This window comes from Anser cygnoides, chromosome 2, assembly GCF_040182565.1.
Source record: "Anser cygnoides isolate HZ-2024a breed goose chromosome 2, Taihu_goose_T2T_genome, whole genome shotgun sequence".
In the NCBI taxonomy this organism is placed as follows: Eukaryota; Metazoa; Chordata; class Aves; order Anseriformes; family Anatidae; genus Anser; species Anser cygnoides.
In genome coordinates this window covers 15,696,351-15,702,350 of record NC_089874.1, presented here as the reverse complement: position 1 = coordinate 15,702,350, position 6,000 = coordinate 15,696,351, and positions in this window count along the sequence as shown.

Genomic DNA, 6,000 nt, shown 5'->3' with positions numbered 1-6,000 from the left:
ACTCCTCCCTGGACCACCCCCTGGTTGAATACTGAGATAGATGTGTTTCATAGTGGCATGGGGTTATTGGGCACTTGAGATTTAGATGAGTTTAGCAGATGCTTTCCAATCTCCAGAATTTTCTTGTTATGAAACCTTGTGTATCTACCAGCTTTTGTGAACCTTAAATTAAAACAACAATACAAAACACGCCTCTAGCTGTTTTATAATTTTCCGTAAGGATGAAACTGGGCACACGTAACTTTGCCTTAGAAATTTGCCTCCTGCCAGGTATCTGAATGCATTTAGTTTCTTAATATGCTGGAGTCATGTAAGTTCAATAAGCCTAACAATGCACATTGTGGTATGGTTTACTACTTAATTACGCAGTTATTTTCTGCAAGAAATGTCTTTTCTTTTTTTTCCCCTTAATAACTCCTCGGGCTTTAGTGTTCTTTATCTAGAAAACAAAAAAAAAGTCTTCTTTTTTAACTGCAGAATGGGCAAACTGAGAGTGGCAGAATGCTTTTTGGAGAGTGAAACTGGCAAGTGCCTGCCAGGTTGTAGCGGTATTATGTGGCACGACTTTCAGGCTGGTAAACATGTGCACTTCTTAGTACTTGCTTTCATGTGGGGAGGGGGTGTAGTCTCAATATTTCACATATGTCACCTAAGGGGAAACAGAGCCATCATACTGGTACAGACCGGTATCCGTGCTGAGACTAGTCTGTTTTTCAGTAGTTTTAGAAAATAATAAATCACATGCTTTGTGCTTTCTGCTTAACAGCAGCATGCTCTCTAGAAGCTTAAGTATCTCTCAACAGTTGTTTCCTATGCCTGAAGAAGGGAGTAAAAAGACGAGCAGTAACAGTTAGATGTGAGAGAGGATTAAGGCTGTGGGGGTGGTGAGCGATTCATACATATGTTGACATTTCAACTCTAATTAACTAAGAAGCGTTGAGTCAGTGGTGGCATGTAGCTACATGGCTGTTGGAACAGACCAGGGACTCATCTTTTCTTAAGATAGACATCAAAGAAATGTGGGCTGAATTGCCATCTGGAGGTGCCCATCTCTACTCACAGAAGAAAACTACATGGCTTGCTTTGACCTCACTTTTGGATGACTAGAGAGGATGAAGATGAATCCCACTGCTGTGACTCAGAGCTTGATCTCTTTCTCTGCTGTTTTGCAGAAGGATGATAACTCATTCCTTTCAAGTTTCCAGCTTCCAAGCCTCATCCCTTGCTTCCTTCCACACTTGTCCTCTTCCCCACCACATGCAACTCTTTGGCAAGAGGCAGCAAATGACCATTTTTGTTTCAAGAATACTGCCAGGATTTAAAATTCTTTGTATGCAGTGGAACAAAATAAGACCTCCACTTTGTGTTGCTTTATTTTCTTTCTGGTGAATGAACAAAAGCCTGGTGATGGTACTTATCTGCATGATTTGGAGACCTTTTCACTGTAAGATCAACTGGACTGTGACCTTGGGTCATATTCAGCTCCTCTGCACTGCAGGTTTCCCATCTCTAGACTACTGACATGGGAGTTTTAATAGCAGAAGTTTTGTAACTTCCTTGTCACAATCCTGTCCCCTGAGAAACCTACTTCTCTGAAATATGTTGTGTTTAACTACTTAGGATTTTCAAAGATGAATAAAGTGAAGCTGCAAAATACTGGCCACCTTCAATACATTCAGTATTCTGACTTGACCCTCTCTCCTATTCTGAGGGAAAATCTCTGTTCTCTCCATGGTTCAGAATGAAGTTACTGCTGCTTATATAAACATATCCAGTACAATTCTGAAGTGATGACTTGACTCCTGTTTGCAGTATAGTGAATGCTTTTCCAAACTAATTCTAGTAGCCTGCGCTGAGCTCCATGCTTGCATGGCTACACCACCACACTCAGTAAGGGACCAGTGCGAACACTGCCTTGCTCAGACGACTTGAATATGTGAATGGTGTGACACTTTAGTCTTAAATAGCAGCTTTGATGTTACAGTCCCTTTCATGCAAGAGGCTTTCTGTATTTGAGGACTGCCTTTATATGCACTGAAGTGCAATGGGAGAATCACTGCAGCAGTTCAATAGGAGTAGTAATGTCTGGTTCAAGAAGGAAAGAGAGCTATATCCAATTGCATCCAGACAGGTGGACTTGTGCCAAGCTAGAATTTAATTAAAACACTGGGATTAAATCCACTTTTCTAGTAGCACCCTCTTTAATTAAGTGCTTAAGGCAGTAATATGACTAAGCTGTGTATCTTCTTGTTAGGCCTTCAGTGCAGTCTTCAGAAAAGAAAGAACCAAACTTGTACATTGAATAGGTAGAAAAATTAGACTATTTGCCACAGCCAAATCCTCTATTTCATTGAAAAGACAATGGGACTTGTGACAGCTGGTTCTATTTCACAAGCCAGAGAAAACAATAGAAATCATTGTCCAGATGGAGATGAAAACATGTTGTAGGAAACTGCAGTCACACTCTTTGCTTAATGAGCTACTTCTCTTTACTTATTTAATCATTGATACATAGAATCTAGGGTCAGATATAAAATATATAATAATTTAAGTGCTCTTCAGTAACTCCTTCAATATACTTGAATTTGTGTTCAAGTAGGTTTCAAACCAAGCTTTAAAAAAGTTCTCATAATGCCAAACCCCTGCTTTAGGGAATCACTTCATCTTGATTGGTTGACAAGATATGTTTTTATTCAGTCCACAGGGGTAGGTTGTTTTAGAGGTCTAAAAATATCTATGATCTTTGGAATATTCATTCTTGTGGTTGCTGCATTGCTCTTCAGTATTTGGAAAAAGAGTAAAGGCTTTACTATCAAATGATAATGATGTATTGGAAAGTTGAACTCAAGCTTCTTGCAGCTGCACCAGAGTTCAATTACTCCAGAGATGATATGGAATTTAAAAAGACAAGTCCTGTCACTACCAATGACCATCAAATACATTTTACAGCCATATAGTTCTGTTGTGTATGGAATATTGAGATGATGCCAGGTCTTACAGATGCATTTTAAAGTATTACTTATTTATTCTACTATATGTGATGGCCACCAGGTTCTTGGGTCAAAAATCTTGGATGGATTCTATATACATATTAATCAATTGCTGCTGCTTTCATTTTTTTACAGTCAAATTAGGAGCAGAAGAGTTTCAAAAATCTGTAAACCTGCTATATGATGCAAATAATCCATGATCATATACCAGTTTTTCAGATTTTGGCAACTACTGGCTATTGGCAAACAAGCCAACAAGTTCTTGAGACTTTGGATTACATTGAATAGTAATTTACAGCAGGAGTAGAGCATTGGAACCGCTTTGGGGGAAAAGAGGCAAGGACATTTTTCTTCCACCATTTCCTCTGTGTTAGGAGAAATATGTTTTTGCTGACAGTAAGTCAGAACAGCTAAATTGGATGTTTAATGAATTCAGTGAGTTAAGTGCCTAAGGTGAACTGGTATCTGTATGCCATTATGCACCAAACAATGTGCCTAGGACTCAGAAATTACTTCAGCTGCTTAGAGAATGAAGAGATGCTAAGTTTAGGAAATGACATAAAAACTGGCTTTAGATATTTGTTAGCAACAGTAGTTATTTGAAACTTGCCATCTGGATTTTTCTTACATTCTGAATGTACATTCTGAACTTACAGGTCTTGATTTTCATACAGTGACATCAACTACTATACTGGATTTAATGTCAAAAATAGTTTCAGTGCTGGGAGCTGTATCTAAGCTGTAATGATAAAAGATAAAATTGTGTTCTGTGCAAAAGATGATGATGATGATTTCATATATAAAAGTCTGTGTGAATTACTGAACAGTTTTCTCTGTTTCTGTAATTGGTTAACTTTGCATTTTTTCTAGTTTTTCTACAATCTTATTTATTTTATTTTATTTTTTTTTATTATTATTATAGCACTTATTACTTATCTGCTAACAGTCCTCTAAAACACTGGCATTGTTTTTCAGCTGGCAACAGTGGACAGTGGCCCTAAAACTTTCTCCTTCTTGTAAAGCTCCATCTGATTTTCTGGGCTGTTTTACTTGAGAAAGACCTGCAGAACTGGGTCTGGTAGCACCGGTAGCAGGAAGAGAAGGGACATTTTGATTGCTCAGTGCTTTCCCCAGCTTCAGCACAGGTTAATGGATTTCAGGATGTCTCTTCACTCCTATTTAAATGACTTGGAAATGATGAGCCAGTTCCCATTTATCTATCATTTATATACTTTGTTTGTACAATGTCTCCCAGCCATTTATAACATATGCACCTAAGGGATGACAGCTGTCTATTGCACGCATTTTATTTGCTTTAGAACTGACCTGAGGCAATAATCATAAATGAAACAGGTATTTTTTTTTTAGAATGATTGAAGGGGGCACAGCAAATCTTCATCTTTGGTTTGCATAGTGAAAATGGAGAAACAGAAAATGGGCTTGGAAGACATGAAAATCAAACCTCTCCCAAACTTGGTGACCCCTAAATCTTTGAGGAGTAGCATGGAGACAACATGGGTGCCTCTGTCTCTTTTGTGTAGGAAGCACTGAAAAATTAGAACAAAATTCACAAAGGTGTGGATTACTATGGCATATAGTGGTACTTATCCTGTTTGCCCACATAAATACAAAAAGAAGAAAGACGTGACCTTTTTGTTAAAATGCATAAGCAGATAAGAACTATGGGTTTTCCTAATAAAGGTAATCAGAAAAGACCTCAAGGTTCACTGCAGACATAGAAGTGTCAATAACATTATCTATAATAATCCTTAATAACACTTCTGATAGTTTCTTCCACATCATTGTAACGTTCTGTCAGGTTTCATTAATATGTTCACTAGGACTCCTGTATCACAAGCAGACAAATTTTGGGTCATCTTTCATATTGCCTGTCACTGTCATAAATGTGTTTCTTGCTGAGAAAAATAGTTAGGAAACCATCTTAGATAATGACTTGAAATGCATGGCAAGTTATGAAATACCGCTATATGTCGCAGGAGTTTGAGGCTTCCTAGTGAGAGCAGAGAACTGCACTTCAAAAATACATACGTTTCACTCAAGGATTCAGAAGGAGTGTAAGACAATAAAATTGTAAGTAGATCAAATCTCTGAGAAGAAAAAAACACCTTTCTGTTAAGTTATACATGCAGATCAGAATGAAACCAAAGCACAAGATGAGGAAGTGAGAAAATGATTAGATGACTGTGTGGTAGGCAACAATCAATCTGAACTGCAGCACTGTAGGAATGCATGGTAATTAGCTCACAGCAGCTGGAGTAAAACCAACCTAAGAAGCAAATTCAAAGAAGCCTATAAAAATCCAGGCTTAATTCTCAGTTCTAGATCCTGAATAAAGGTACAATCAAACCCAAGTCTGCCTAAGTATGAAGGTAGGACAAGACTTCTTCAAGGTATATCGTAATTCTGTAGGTAGTAGTGGATGACACAGTTATAAAGGAACCAATCTTCTGCCTACCTTCACACTGCTTATCTGCCTTTGCTACTGAAACTAAACCAGTAGGTTTTGAAAGTCCTACCATAAACCAAACACTTAAGTTTAGCTTCGGCTAGCACGATAGCAGGTGTACCAATGCTTTAAGATGTCAAAAGCAACCATGGCCAAAATCCGTCAGAACAGTTCAGATCTTTATCCCCAGGAAAACTAAACAAAACCAACACTTGTTTGCTCATAACTAGAAATAGCTGGGAAATTTTATTCATTTCATTTTATCCATTGAAAATGTAGGCCCTATATAATCTCAACTATAGCCCAGACTATTCTGTAGACAGGAGAAACTGATACCATGAGAAGAAAATTTACCCTACGGTGAGGTAGGCATCTGTGACAGTGGCTGTGACTTCGGCTTTGGAGATGATGTCCCATTTAGCCATTAGCAGGTAAGCTGAATGTTACCCTTGAAAGCTAATAAATTAACTTTCAAGTGGTCAGCAACGTTTGTAGTAGCATTCCATTCATTTGATACATTGATCATAAAAAACAGCAACGGCT